This window comes from Rana temporaria, chromosome 3, assembly GCF_905171775.1.
Source record: "Rana temporaria chromosome 3, aRanTem1.1, whole genome shotgun sequence".
Taxonomy (NCBI): Eukaryota; Metazoa; Chordata; class Amphibia; order Anura; family Ranidae; genus Rana; species Rana temporaria.
The window spans coordinates 290,398,369-290,415,083 of record NC_053491.1 but is presented as its reverse complement, the minus strand read 5'-3'; positions in this window follow the sequence as shown (position 1 = coordinate 290,415,083).

The following is a 16,715-nucleotide window of genomic DNA, read 5'->3' as shown; positions in this document are numbered from 1 at the left end:
ATGCAGAGACCAGGTTGGTCAGGACAGTCGGGACAATAAAAGCGGGTGTCACGCCTAAATCCGAGTTTGCTGCAGACACGACATCTTTTTTGGCGGGCTCTTTGGGTAGGGGTACCAGGGAGGACAAAAGGAAAATGCCTCTCATACAGCCGGCTCACTGCATTTGCGTTGGGAAGGTGGGGCACAGCACCATCTGGAAACAGAAGGGTTTCGACGATCTCTTCCTGGAATTTTAGGAAGGATCCAGTCCGTCCTGAAGCTCTGTATAGCACATGAGCGTTCAGCAAAGCCAATTGAAACAAATACACTGACACTTTTTTGTACCAGCGTTTGGACCTCCGGGCAATTAGGTACGGCGCCAACAACTGGTCATTGAGGTCCACCCCTCCCATGTTAAGGTTGTACTCGTGGATACAGAGGGGTTTCTCCACAACACCAGTCGCCGTAGGAATTTGGACTGCCGTGTCTGCGTGAAGCGTGGACAGAACGAAAACATTCCGTGAATCCCTCCACTTCACTGCTAACAAATTATTACACCGTAAGCAGGCTCTCTCCCCCCGACTAAGACGGGATTCTACAAGCCGTTGGGGGATGCCCCGGCGATTAGGTCGCACGGTGCCACATGCGCCAATTCCATAATCAAAAAGGTGACTAAAAAGTGGCACGCTTGTGTAATAATTGTCCACGTACAAGTGGTACCCCTTTCCGAATAAGGGTGACACCAATTCCCACACTATCTTACCAGCGCTCCCTATGTAATCAGGGCAATTCTCCGGCTCTACGTGACTGTCTTTTCCCTCGTAAACCATAAAGCTAGATGTATAGCCTGTTGCCCTGTCACAGAGCTTATACAACTTGACCCCGTATCTGGCACGCTTGCTGGGAAGGTATTGTTTGAATGACAAGCGGCCAGAAAACTTAACCAGGGACTCATCAACGCAGACAACTTGATTGGGATTATACAAGGCTGCAAACCGTTCGTTGAAGTGGTTTACGAGGGGCCGAATTTTGTAGAGCCGATCGAATTCAGGGTCTCCCCGAGGACGACAGAGTTCATTGTCACTAAAATGCATGAACCGCAAGATCTGCTCGTATCGTGTCCTGGTCATGGAGGCAGAGAAAATGGGCATATGGTGAACTGGGTGCGTGGACCAATACATCCGCAGCTCACTCTTTTTAGTAATGCCCATGATGAGGGAAAGGCCCAGAAAGATCTTAAATTCGGAAACCGTAATTGGCTTCCAATCTCTGGCAAGGGACAGCTGGGGATTAGCGGCGAAGAATTGACCAGCGTACAAATTGCTTTGGTCCACAATAGATCTATAGAGATCTTCCGTGAAATACAGCGAATAAAAATCCAGTGACGTAAAATCAACTGTATTCACCTGAATTCCGGGTTGGCCAGTGAATGGGGGAAGTACGGGTGCTGCAGAAGTGGTGGGTACCCAATCAGGATTGGCGAATGCAGCAGGAAGGGCACTATGGGGACGGGCCTGTCTTTGTCGTCTTCTTCTTCTTGGTGGCAGCGGGACACTACTCGTGCTTGCCACCTCTCCAGCTTGAACTGCACTTATGGGACTCGCCACGTCACCAAGTGTTACTGCAGTGCTGGATATATGACCAGGATGTACTAGGCCGCTGGTGCTTGCCAGTTCACCAGAAGGAATAGCGGCGCTAGTACTTCTCTCCTCCATACGAGAGCCCTGCGGTTCTTGCACCTCAGCGACAGCAGAAGATCGGGGTCTGGTACGCCTGACCCTAGCAGGGACCACTCCGTCGTCAGAGCTATCTGTCAGGGAGCCACTGTCGTCTACAGGATCGTATTCTGAGCAAGAATTTGACAGATGCGTGACCTCCTCATCACTATCCGTCAGGCTCATAAACAAGTAGGCCTCTTCATCACTGTACCATCGATTTGCCATTTTGGGCTCTAAATTTAGGGGTACAGTGGTGAGATTCACAGGCAAAAAAGCACCTGACCTGTTAGCGACTGAGTCAAGCGCTACCAAAAAAACTGTTAGCGATCGCAGAGATCAGGCCTGACTCTGCGAACGCTGCAGTTATGTGTTTTTGTGTTTTGTGTCAGTGATCGATCGATTGATCGATACTGCACTTCGGTGGGCTGGACTGGGCGAAGGGGCTAAACGCAGGTGCTAGCAGGTATCTGGGCTGATCCCGCTAACCATGCGTTTTTGGGAACCCTAAACTGCAGGGGACGCTAGTATAGATCTGATCAGATCAAGTATCGATCCGATCAGATACTATACCACTAAAGGGATGCGTATGGTGCGTGCGTGGGTGTTAGCGCTATTGGCCGCTGCCTGGGGCGACGCAGACCCTATCTGGCGCTAAAACCAAACTTTGATCACCCGCCGGGCGATCAGGGGGTTAAAATTTTATTGCAAAAAATATGGCGGGTGCCTTGATGCAATAAAAAATTAACTAGCTAAACTGCGTCACCGGTGACACTTATACTGTGATCACTGGTGACAGGGGGTAATGATGGGGTTAAACCTTTATTGGGGGGGGTTAGGGGGGGTCCCTAGACTATTTAGAGCCTAATACTGATTACCCTAACACTTATTTTTGTCACTAATGACACTAGTACAGCGATCAAAAAAAAATCTGATTGCTGTACTGGGTGACACAGTGACAGGCAGTGAATGGGTTAATTTGGGGGGTGATCGGGGGGTGATCAGGGGGTTAAAAGTGTGCCTACGTGACCTGGTGTCAGTGTAGTGTTGTGCAACTCACTGTTAGATGCTCTCTCCCTCTCGGTCTGGAACGGAAAGACCGACACGAGGGAGAGAGCAGTACTTCCCCTGCCAATGTTTACAAAACATTGCCAGGGGAAGACAACCATTGGTTGGAGCGATCACCAGGTCCAGGCCAGATTTTATTGGCCTGGACCTGGTGATTGATCAGTTCTGCATCGAATCTGATCATCGTGAACGGCGGTGGGGCGCGCGCGCGCGCCCCATCGCCGTTCACGCGCCGGACGTCATAATACGTGATCTCGCCCAGGAGTGCCATCTTGTGGACGTATTATGACGGTGCGGCGACGGCAAGTAGTTAAGGGGAAAATTGACAATGCAGCAGACAATGTCTCTTGGGGGTTCAGAGTCACGGGGAGGAGGTCTCAGGGCCCGATGGATTCGTTCCATTTCGATGGGGGTTTCAGCTGGGCGCCCAAGCAGGTCATTAAAAATGGCGCAGACTGTCTGTGGCATGGTAGCTTGGTCTACCCCCTCGGGGAGCCCCCTCACCCTAATGTTATGTCTGTGGCCACGGTTGTCTAATTCCTCCACTTGCCTGTGGAGTTCAAACATGTGTGGGAGTTGTAGGTCGTAGGCCCTCTGTACTTGCCTGACCGCTGCTGCCTGCATCTGAGAGGATTCCTCCACTGCCGTGATGCGGTGATTCATCGTGTGGATGTCCGATTTCAAATCGGATATAGCCGCTGTGAGGGTGTGCTTGATGTCCAGCGCCACCTTCTGCAGGTCCCTCTGGAGGTCTAGCAGGCTGGGGTTGGACGCCATGGTTCCGCCGTTGGCGAACGGCGATTCGGCCGTGTTGCTACTCGAGGCCGGGGATGCGGCCTGTGTAGCGTGTGTCTCCGCGTGTGTCCCTGACGGCCGGGTCCGGAACATCTCTGGGATGTTGTTGCTTAGCTGGGTCCCGGTCTCTTTCAGCGTGCGGGGTGTTGAGGAGCTCCTTGTGGATTTGCCCATGTTTTAGGGTCGGATGGATCCTGGAAATGTGCTTCTTTTCGTCCTCTGTGTGCGGAGCTCCTTCTCTAAGCAGCCATCTCGGATCCCGTCCAGGCCACGCCCCTACAATTAAGTTTTTATTTATGATACAGTGCTTCAACTCCCCTTTGCACATGCAAACTAGGCATGATGCCATTTTGCACTAATATGGTATTGGATTATTGAAAGTCAGCGAATGAACGACGACTACGACGACTGAATCATGCGTCCACATTCATAATATTAATTCTGGTCAACCTGCAAAAAAACACCACATGGCACAAAGAACACACCCAAATAATTAATACACATGGAAAAAACTTACTTCTTCTTCGAATCACCCTATTTATTTTGGCGAGTTGGTGGGGTTCCCTCTTCTTTAAATCTGACCACCTTTTGCGCAGATGCTCTCTGCTCCTGCGTCTTCCAAACTTCCGCTGGAGCCTACGGATAACCTTCTCCATTATTGTGGCCTTCACTTTATTTGGATGCATGTAGGGGCCATGCTTGGCATCATAGTCCTCCCTCCTCAATATGGTGACCATCTCCACCATTTCATTGAATGACATGTTGGAGGCTCTGCATCTGAATCTGCGGCGTGGTTGGGCCTGGCCTGCCTCCTGGCTTGAGCTGGAATAGACCTCCATGTTGTCCATCTTTTCTCCCTCACCAAACGACAGAGAAGGGGCGTGGAAAGGACGATACCGAACGTCAGGGGCGGGGTGTCGTGCGGAGCGTCACGCGTGCGTAGTGTAAAAAGGGATCGGACATGTTTGTAAACGGCGTGCATAGTCTGTTGAAGAAGGCGGAAGTCACGATCTTTGCTAACGACGATACGTAAGTTATTTTTTACGACTTTATTATAGTGAAGAGGGAATGAGTTTGTGGGCTAGTTAGGGGAAGTAAGCTAGTGGCTTTAATTACATTAGGTTTTGGCTTCTGTTTCACGTGCAGAAAGAATGGATCCCTTCAAGGATGCGGAGTTCCTGACTGAATTTATACAAAAATGGAAGGAACATCCTGTTCTGTGGCAAACCAAAAATACAATCAATAAAAACAAAGATGCCAGGGAAAAAGCAAAAGAGAGCATGCTTGAATTTCTGAAAACAAGGGTCCCCAACGCCACAAAAGCCACAGTGAAGAGCAAAATTAATTCCATCAGGGGCACCTACAGGGCCCAACGGGTCCAAGTCCTGGCCTCAATGAGGTCTGGGGCTGCAGCTGACTCCATCTACAAACCAACCCTGTGGTACTACAGTCAGCTGCAGTTCCTGGCCAACCACATTGAGACCAGGGCATCCCTGTCTACCCTTCCCCCAAGAGGTAGCTCCCAGCTTCCCAGCAGCCAATCCTCCAGTCTTCTCTGCAGACAAGAGCAGGCAAGCTCGGAGGAAGAGCACGAGTTCCTGGAGGACCCCAATTGTGACCCATGGAGCATGGTATGTGTTTTTTGTATGAATTTAGTTAGTATATGAAAAGTCTAGTAATAATGTTAAATTTCTGTTACTATTGTTCGAACTTCTAAGTGAATCTCCAAAGTTTTGGGATAAGATCAATAGTCAGTAGTGGCAAAACAGGATGGGGCCAAAATTGGCCAATTAATAATGTTTCTGAAGGAGTGGGTGGCATTTTCGGAGAGGCCAGTAGGGGGGGGGTAACGCAATACACCTGCAAGCACAAATAAACTATGTTCCTTTTTTTGATACACAGGCAGACCAAAGCCAGGAAGAGCCAGGGCCCACAGGGAGCCAGGAAGAGCCAGGGCCCACAGGGAGCCAGGGGGAGCCAGGCCCCACAGGGAGCCAGGAGGAGCCAGGGCCAACTACAAGGCAGGAGGTGGCAGAACCCACTGGGAGCCAGGAGGTGGCAGGCCCCAGTGGGACCCAGGAGGCACGCCGGCGGGATACCATCTCCCGGATCCCTCCATTCCGCAATCCCGCTAAACGGGTCAGGAGTCTGCGCCAAATGGAGGAGGAGACCCAGGGCCTGCTTCGCCAAGCTACTGCGGCCATCCGAGAGCCACCCAGTGAAGAAGAGGGGTTCGCAGCGCTCATTGCAGCTAAGCTCCACAATCTGGAGCAGAGCCAGCGTGTGCGCTGCGAACTCCTCATCTTCAAAGCCATAAGCATGGCATCCCTGGGGCAGCTCGATGACGACACCGACATTGTGCGGATTGCTCCTCCTGTCCTTGCTGCTCCTCCTGCTCCTGCTCCTCCTCTTCATGAGGCTGCTCTGGCTCCTGGCACTACATCGCCTCCAGGAACCCAGCCCCCAAGGACTCGGGCTACAGGGAAGGCTGCAGGGAAGACTGCAGAGAAGACTGCAGGGAAGGCTGCTGGGAAGAAAAAGCCCAAAAAAAAAAACGGTGCCCCTGATGGAATTTTATGTTGACTCACAGGCTGAATTGGTGGCTTTGGGGACCCTTGTTTTCATCAAAGTTCAAGCACGCTCTAAAGTGCTGCCTTCCTTGGCATCTTTGTTTTTATTAAGTTGTGTTTTTGGGTTGTCACCATTTTATTTGTTAATTTTTGTGCAGAATAAATGCACTTTTGAGTTATCAGCCAAACTTGACCATGTTTCTTTTTTGTAGATTTGAGAGATCATTAGTGAGTGGGCAGACCCATTCCCGCAAAGTTTTTGGAAACATTAACAAGGTCAAAAAACATGCTTGTGGGTGAGTTCCACAAAAAATTATGTTGTTGCAGCCACTTCACACACTCCCAAATCAACACAAAATAGAGATTTCCACTAAAATTGGTGACAAAATAAAAATCAAAAAAAAAAAAGGTTGCCCAATATATATATTTCAAATTTTGAAGATGGAAGATACAACTAAATAACAGAACACAAACATAAACATTATCAAACAAGAAAGAAACTACTTAAAAGCTTGTCATAACTATGTAACAAGATCAGCCGCAACAAACGTCCATTTTTGGGTAGCAGTTAAAAGCAGGGGTTAAAGAAGCGCTTTCTTTTCTTGTATATAAGCTGAAAAAGACCTAACGAATGTGCTTATTCCATTCTGAACAGTCGTTTTACCTGAATGAGCGCTGCCGTCTCCTAACTTGCTTCTGAGCATGCACGTGCTTAAAACGACGTTTTTACGTACACACGGTCAATGTTTAGAACACAGAAAGCGACGTCGGCCAAAAACGACACATAAAATTGAAGCATGCTTCAATTTTTTTGGGTCGTTTTTTAGAAGACATAAAACAATGTTTTTGCCCACACACGGTCAATTAAATTGACGTTTTTCAAAACGTCGTTTTTTTTCATCGCAGAAAGTGATGGTGTGTACGCGGCATTACATTGGTTTAGCCAAAGTCCACCGTGCAGGACTTGGGAGCAGCAACGCCACGCCAAGGCCCCAATGATGTTGCTGTCCATTCATACCACATTCACACAGTCGTGGGCATAACCTCTCCCCGATGACCCAAGGTGACACGCCTAGCTGACAGGAATGTCACCCACACATTCACACACCAGTCACACTGTAGCCTGCACTACTGACCGTGTGCAGTGACTACAAGAAAAAAAAAAGGGATCATGCCATTGGCCGAAATGGCATGCCCTTATAGGAGGACGGCACATCCTTCTGTGCACGTCTCTCCAAAAAAAAAAAGCTCATAGTCTGAACAAACAAAAAAAAAGAGCACTCATTTGCCCTCTCGTGGGCCAGGTGCCACGGATACGGCTCCTCAGTTGTCTGGGGGGAGCCTCGGATGGGGGGGTGGGGAATCAGGAGGAGGATCATCCGCTGGTCTGTCACTCCTGGCGGATTCTGGCTGCATGCCCTCCAATGCAAGGGCAAGGCGGGTGAGGACAGAGTTCGTCTCTGCCTGCATCCGCAGCTGGCGGGTGGTGGTCTGCCACTGGTGGCGCCTGGTCTGCCTTCCCTCCGCCTCGATGGCAGCAGTGTTGGTCTGTACAGCCACTCCCAGGCTATTCACCGCTGCCACGAGGCCTGCTGTTGTGGCCTGCTGCTCCCCAATTGCCCGGGCATGATGCTCCAGGCTGGCCTGCACATTGGAGCCCTGGTCCCCAGATGGTGAGGGACCCCCTGCCACCATGTGGTGACGCATGGCCTCCAGGGTCTGGGCTTGGTCACCCATGCAGGTCACCATGGCAGCGCAGTTTGCGCTCACATCCTGCAGGCTGACAGAGATGGAGCTGCACTGCTCAGCCTGCTGCATGAGGCACTGCTGCATAGCGGCTGCGGTGCTCTGCACAGCCGCTGTGCATTCGGCCTGGGTCTTGGCTGAGAAGGCCAGGCTGTCTGCCACACAGTGCAGGTCACCGGCTAGAGCACCCATGTGGCGTGTCTGCCGGGCCTGCTCCCCCTGCAGCCCTTCTTGGAGGGCTCCGGGTACACCCCTGGTAAAGCCTTCCTGGGGGATGGAGAGGCTTGTGCCCGTCGGGACGGGGTAGCCCTGGAGGGGATTCTCCTGATGGGCGGGGAGGTGTCTGAGGGTCCGGGGAAGGTGGAAGTCTCCTCAAAATAGAGGCATTCCTCTTGGAAGATATCCACTGGCTCCTCCTCTACTACCTCTAGTGGAGAGGTGTGGGCACTCCCCTCCACCAATATTACCGGGCTTCCCAGGGAGTCAGGCTGAGGAAGAGGATGTTCCAGGGATGGCATGGGTCGGACACCAGCAGACGACGGCCCAGCTCCCTTCAGCACATCTGTGGATGACACAAAACATTCACATGTTGGTGGACCCACACACTTGTCACATGTTCCCTTGCACCCCCTCACATGCTACACACGAATGGTGCATAAAACACACTTACATCTCCTCAAGTCCTGGTCACTGGAGTCAAAGCCCTCCATGCCCTCCACCTGCTCCCGCTCCAGACAGCTGGCGATGACCTCCTCCTCCTCAGTCAACCTCAGAGATGAGGCTGGTCCTCCTCCCGTGCCCCTGACGTGCCTTCTCATACTCGTCAGCTTATCAAGGACCCGACGTCTCATTTCGTTTATCTTCTTCTGGATATCGTCGGGGGTCCTGGTCTCATGCTCAAGGGCATTGACATCCAGGGTGATCTTCTCCAGGATCTCCCTCTTGCATGCCTTGCTGGTCTTGGCACTGTGGGCACCATGGAGGTACGCATCATATTTGGCTATTGCAGATGTCAGTATAGCCCTCTCTTCCATGGAGAAATTTCTCTTCCTCCTCTCCTTGTCCACCTTAGCAGCTGCCATGGCTCCACAAAAGTACTTTGCTCCAGGGAGGAAACAAGCAAATGGATGTACTTTTGCGCTGGACGGGCATATGGCTGGGCGTATTTATGCGATTGGCGTATGTGGTAGACCAACACAAAGTGGCACATAATTGTGAAGTTGAAGGAAAATGATAAATGGTTTTCAATTTGTTTTTACAAATAAATATATAAAAAGTGTGGCATGCATTTGGATTCAGACCCCTTTATTCTGATACCCATAACTAGTGGAACCAATTGTCTTCAGAAGTCACCTAATTAGTAATTAAATTAGATTCCACCTGTGTGTAATTAAATCTTAGTATAAATACAGCTGTTCTCTGAAGCCCTCTGAGGCCTCGTACACACGACCGAACATGTCTGCTGAAACTGGTCCGCGGACATGTCCGAGCGTGTGTAGGGCCTATCGGACCGGATTCCTGGCCGAGCGGACAGGTTTCCAGCGGACAAAAGTTTCTTAGCATGCTAAGAAACTTGTCCGCTGGAAGCATGTCCGTCGGATATGTCCGATGGTCAGTACGACTCATCAGACATGTCCGCTGGCCCAGGAACCCGTGCATGGCGTCAAAGTGATTTGACGCATGCGTGGAAGCATTGAACTTCCGGGTTCGCGCAAGTCGCCGCGTCATCGTCGCTTCCACGTCGCCGCCACGTCACCTCGTCGTCACCGTGTATTCTGTCCGCGGGGAATTTGGTCTGATGGTGTGTACACTCATCAGACCAAATGATCCCAGCAGACATGTCCGATGAAAACGGTCCGCGGACCGTTTTCATCGGACATGTCTGGTCGTGTGTACGAGGTCTGAGGCTTGTTAGAGATCCTTAGTAAATAAACAGCATCATAAAGGCCAAGGAACACACCAGATTTTATCAGGGATAAAGTTGTGGAGAAGTTTATAGCAGGGTTAGGTTATAAAAAAAGATTCCAAGCTCTGAAAATCTCACGGAGCACTGTTCAATCCATCGTCCAAAAATGGAAAGAGTATGGCACAACTGCAAACCTACCAAGACATGGCCATCCACCTAAACGGACAGATGTTGCCTTATGAAGAGTTTATGAGTAATCTCCATTAGCAACTGGGAATATTTGTACATAGATGTATATATCGTTTAGGATAATAAATACGATTAGTGCTTGCTTATGTAATATTGTTTCTGTAAGGGTTAACTTGGCTAGATGTAAAATGACAGGCTTTGCCTGAGAATATAATCCATTTGTAAAGTTCCTTTTTGACATGCAGGAATGCTGGTGATGTGCGAAAAGAGACGCTCTGCTGTGTACCTATTCAAAAGGCCAGGAAGAGATCATATCTGAGTGTGTAGTCGGTAAGGTGCCAAACTCATTAGCTAGATAAAGGCTTTTGTATTCTTCCAGTTATCCATTTAAGGGACAATTTGCCTCAGCTATTTCCATACATAGCTAAGTGCCCCATTCAACAGAAGGTGGTGACCTTTGGTTTACTTAATTTCTCTTCAAATCTAATTATCATTAACCCAAGTAGAGAAGGGGCTATCAAGGGGAAATTAAGGATATTGCCCATATTTGAAGGATATATGCCCAGAGGGAGGAGAGAGATAACAGACTAACCAGAGTGGCCCTGTGCAAGTCAATGAGAGATGGGCCTATATGAGGGAGTTCCAAACAGTAGTTAGCAGAGATGAAGATGGCCTGGGCCCAGAGTCATTAACCTCCCTGGCGGTATGATTCTGTCTGAAAAAACATGCTGAAAGCGGTACAATTATTTGCAAGGAAATTTGGTGTTTTATACTGTAGGCCTGTAATTTTTAGGAATAACTCACTTAAATCTGACCAAACAAGAATCTAATAGGCATCCCGGGTATGACATTTTTTTAAAAACAAAATTTTAAATTATAATATAATAAATAATTATAAATAATTATAGCAAGTAATAATATAATTAAAATAAAAATTATTCAATAATGTAATCAACTCAAAATCACTGAAATGTGCTCAGTTGCAGAATTGTCGCTGTCATTATTTTATTTTTTTATGACGAATTTCCCCACAAATCGCTATCGCACATTTCTGCAAGTGATTATAATTTATTATCGCTGTTTTCTAGCTGATCTAAAACCATTTTTGACATAAAGGGACACTTTTGGACAATCTACAGTTTTTAGGCAGAAATTACATTTTTTATTTTTATAAAAGAACATGCAGGACACTGGGCAGACCACTAGGGACAAGGGGGGTGTGTATTTTTTACATACAGTACTGTAATCTATAAGATTACAGTAGACTGTATGTAAAGTGTTTGTTTACTTTTTTTAATTTGGCGCCGTTCTCCGCTCCCGTGCGTCGTAACGTCGCAGGGAACGGAGATCGGCGGCACACGGAGACTGTGAATCGAGCGAGGAGGACCCGCTCGCTCACACAGCGGGGTGGCATCGCTGGATCCAGGGACAAGGTGAGTAACTTGCCTGTGGATCCAGTGAGAAGGTAAGCCGCGCTGCTGCACACTCTGCACATCCGACCCGAGCGTGACTCGGGGTTACCGATCCTAGCATAAAAAATCAACCCCGAGTCACGCTCGGGTTTACCGCCAGGGGGGTTAATATAGGTAATTACCAGATCATCTCCCAGCACTTAAAGGTATACCTGTGTTGTCATATGTTTGTCTGTTTTCTTTTTGTATTGTGATGTATATACCCCGTGATATTGTATTTTGACCTAATATTTCCTCCCTTGCTTAAGAATAGATGTTTTATGTGTATTAGATAGACTTTTAACAATACTCTAAAAAAAACAGTTTCATGCTTTAAAAAAAAAAAAAATGAAAAGTTAGCCCATTTTTTTGTGTATAATGTGAAAGATGAAGTTACGCTGAGTAAATAAATATCTAACATGTCACGTTTCTAAATTGCTCACGCTCGTGGAATGGCGCCAAACTTCGGTACTTAAAAATCCCAATAGGGGACGCTTTAAATTTTGATGTCACCTGTTTGATAAAATGAGAGGGTGGCCTCCTTCCTTCCCACCTGGAGTAACCTACACTAAACCTAAACACTAAACCTACATTAAACCACTACATTTTCATACATACCTATAGTGGTTTTTATTATACAACCCTGCTTACCCTATAATGCTTCCCTTATGCTTAACCATATACACGGTTGCTCTTTGATGCTCCCATATTAGGAATGATGACTGTCACCTTCCCTTTGATTTTGGTGTTTAACCACTTGCCGCCCGCCAATGACAGATTGACGTCGGCAAAGTGGTTGTAGAATCCTGACTGGACGTCGTATGACGTCCTCAGGATTCTTAGCCGCTGCGCGCCCCCGGGGGCGCGCATCGCGGCGATCGTTGTTGCGGGGTGTCAGTCTGACACCCCGCAACACCGATCTCGGTAAAGAGTCTCTCACGGAGACTCTTTACCACGTGATCAGCCGTGTCCAACCACGGCTGATCACGATGTAAACAGGAAGAGCCGTCTGACAGACGCGAGTAGAGGAGAGCCGATCGGCGGCTCTCCTGACAGGGGGGGTTCGCGCTGATTGTTTATCAGCGCACCCCCCCTTCGGATCGCCACATGGACCACCAGGGATGCCCACCAGGGAAGGGCAAAACAAAAAATAATGGAAAAAAAAAAAGTCTGAAAAAAAATAAAAAATGGGGAAAAAAAAAAGATGCAAGAAAAAAAAGATGCCAATCAGTGCCCACAAATGGGCACTGACTGGCATCAAGTAAATCAGTGCCGCCCCACAGTGCCCATCAGTGCCGCCCCACAGTGTCCATCAGTGCCACCCCACAGTGTCCATCAGTGCCACCCCACAGTGCCCATCTGTGCCACCCCACAGTGCCCATCTGTGCCACCCATGAGTGCCCATCTGTGCCGCCTATGAGTGCCCAGTGCCGCCCATGAGTGCCCATCAGTGCCGCCCATGAGTGCCCATCAGTGCCGCCCATGAGTGCCCATCAGTGCCACCCATGAGTGCCCATCAGTGCCGCCCATGAGTGCCCATCAGTGCCGCCTATGTGTGCCCATGAGTGCCGCCTATGTGTGCCCATCAGTGCCGCATGCCAGCGCCGCCAATCAGTGCCACCTCATCTGTGCCCGTCAGTACTACCTCGTCGATGTCCATCAGTGCCATCTCATCTGTGCCCATCAGTGCCACCATATAAGTGCCCGTAATTGAAAGAGAAAACGTACTTATTTACAAAAAAATTACAGAAAAAAATAAAAACGTAATTTTTTTCAAAATTTTCGGTCTTTTTTTAGTTGTTGCGCAAAAAAAAAAATCGCAGAGGTGATTAAATACCACCAAAAGAAAGCTCTATTTGTGGGTAAAAAAGGACGCCAATTTTGTTTGGGTACAGTGTAGCATGACCGCGCAATTGCCATTCAAAGTGCGACAGTGCTGAAAGCTGAAAATTGGCTTGGGCGGAAAGGTGTATACGTGCCCTGTATGGAAGTGGTTAATGAATACACCATTTATTTTTACAAAATGCAGTACAAAAAGTATGTATGGGACCCCCAAGAGTAAATCAACAGATCATCACTAGGATTTCTACGTGGAATGCCACAAGTATGTTGAGATAAGGTTGACGCATTTCACATAAATACTGCTTCCTCAGGACCTCTTTGACCTCTCTTGTATCAACATAAGACAATATGTACAATTAAAAGTAAAAACAAAACATTCAAATGAGTGTCATAAATAACCATAATCATCAAGAACAATAATCAAGGGCTTGGGTTCATTTCGGTGTAGGAATGATTAAAAAAAAATTGCTATGAAATAAAATGCAAATGAAAAGATGTATAAAAAATACTAGGAAATACAAATCAGATGTTTGCTAATTTTTTTCCAAGATTAAACCTGCAATGTTCAGAAGAGACATATTTTGTTAAAAATGGGCTGTACATTCATACACCATCTACTATTTCCTTGTTTATAAATTTTAAGCCCTAAATTAACTTTAAATGTTTTTTTGGGGGGTAACTGAGGAATTTAGTTATTGTTTTTTTTTTTTTGTTGTTTTTTAGGTAGCCTAAATGTTAAGTTTGCATTTGCACTTTTTCCCCATTATCCGTATGCCTTTCCAGTATAAAATGTCAATGCTTTAAGTGGTAATTTTTCATTCCTACTTATAACCAGCAGCTGAATAAGACACTTTGTACTGCACCTTCTGTATTCACTTTAACTATAGAAAAGTAAAAGTTTGCAGTAAGATGTATTGAACTTTAGAGAGTTGGAAACACAACTGCATAAACCCTGCTATTAATTTAAAGCAGTTTTCTCTGGACAAATATGTCACTGACATCACATTAATAAAAAATGGCTTAGCACACTAGTAGCAATTGTTATTCTCCTTCTTTTATAAGACATTTGTTCTAATGCAGTCTGCAGATGAGTATTTTAAATGTATTATGTGTAATATTTGGGAAAAATTAATCTAAAGTTTAGATAAAACTTAAGAAAAAAGAAATACTGCCATAAGGTCATGGAGGAAGGTCAGTCTGTGAACCTCACAAGTATAAAGCCCTGTACACACGATCGGTCCATCCGATAAAAACGGTCTGATGGACAGTTTTCATCGGTTAACCGATGAAGCTGACTGATGGTCAGTCGTGCCTACACACCATTGGTTAAAAAAACGATCGTGTAAGAAAGCGGTGACGTAAAACACGATGACGTGCTGAAAAAAACGAAGTTCAATGCTTCCAAGCATGCGTCAACTTCATTCTGAGCCTGCGTGGATTTTTAACCGATGGTCATGTCTACTAATGATCGTTTTTTTTCTATCGGTTAGGAATCCATCGGTTAAATTTAAAACAAGTTGGATAAATAACCGATGGCGCCCACACACGATCAATTTGGACTGATGAAAATGGTCCATCAGACCGTTCTCATTGGTTTAACCGATCGTGTGTACGCGGCCTTAGAGAGCAGTAGCTAAATAAAAGTATGATAGTATTTTTTTTCCAAAAAATGTACAGACACTTATTAAACTAAAAGCATAAAAGAAACACAGAGAACAGTTGGAAGTGTTCCATTTTCATAAATATTGAATTTTTAATTTACATGTTTACTAAAGAAGGCTGTCTTTTTGCAGTATGGCCCAACTATAAAAAATAAATAAAATAAATGTATATGGTCATTCTCTGAGGCCCCATACACACGATAGAATCCATCCGCAGATAAATCCCAGCAAATGGGTTTCTGCGGATAGATCCTATGGTGTGTACACGCCAGCGGATCTGTTTCCGCAGAGAAATCTCCTCTGGGATGGATTCCAGCAGATCGGATATTTGCTGACATGCACAACAAATCCATCTGCTGGAATCCATTCCAACGGATGGATCCGCTCGTCTGTACAGACTTACCGGATCCATCCGTCCAAAGGGATTCCCCGCACGCGTCGTAATGATTTGACGCATGCGTGGAATTCCTTATATGACTGCGTCGCGCCGTCGCCGCGTCATAATCGCGGCGACGGCGCGACACGTCATCGCCAGAGGATTTCCGCGCGGATTTCAATGCGATGGTGTGTACACTCCATCGCATAGAAATCTGCGGAAATCTTTGAGAGGATTTATCCGTGGAAACGGTCCGCTGGACCGTATCCGCGGATAAATTCTCTCGTGTGTATGGGGCCTTAGGGGTAGTGTATATTGGTTTTAAACTTACAAGCTGGTCAAAGTTTACATGTGTGTGCTTCTGAGCTGAACTTGTTTGTATTCACTATGGGCCAAATCCTCAGCCAGGCGGCGTAACTTAACTTTCAGCAGTTAAGTTACACTGACTTAAAGTTTTTACCTAAGTGCCTGATCCACAAAGCACTTACGTAAAAATTTCAAGCCGTGTAAGTTAAGTGCCGCCGTCGTAAGGCGTTCCTCCTCTCCGGGGGGCGTTTACAATTTAAATGAGGCGCGCTCCCGCGCCGGCCGTACTGCGCATGCGTGTGACGTCATTTTCCCGACGTGCATCGCGCGAACGTAATTGACGCCGGGCGGCTTTGTGGATTGCGACGGGACACTAAAGTTGCGACGGGTGAAAAAAAGACGCGCCGGGAAAACAAATAATTATAATAAAAAATGACAGCGTCGCTCGGCATGCATTCCTGAGGGAGAACTCCATGCCAATTTTCAATGAAAAAAACGGCATGGGTTCCCCCCCCAGGAGCATACCAGGCCCTTAGGTCTGTTATGGGTTGTAAGGAGACCCCCCTCCGCCGCAAAATCGACGTAGGGGGTCCCCCTACAATCCATACCAGACCCGTATCCAAAGCACGCTACCCGGCCAGTCAGGAATGGGAGTGGGGACGAGCGAGCGTCCCCCCCCTCCTGAGCCGTGCCAGGCCGCATGCCCTCAACATGGGGGGGTTGGGTGCTCTGGGGCAGGGGGGCGCACTGCGGGCCCCCCCACCCCAGAGCACCCTGTCCCCATGTTGATGAGGACAGGACCTCTTCCCGACAACCCTTGCCATTGGTTGTCGGGGTCTGCGGGCGGAGGCTTATCGGAATCTGGGAGTCCCCTTTAATAAGGGGGCCCCCAGATACCGGCCCCCCACCCTAAGTGACTTCGTACCCCTATCCATTCACCTGTAGGCAAAAAGTAAAAGTTAATAAACACACAACACAAGGCTTTTTAAAATAATTTATTATTCTGCTCCGGAGGCCCCCCCTGTCTTCGTTATTAGCTCAATTAGCAGGGGGGGCTTCTTCTTCCGCTCTCCGGGGGTCTTCTCCGCTCTCCGGGGGGGGGGTTTCTTCT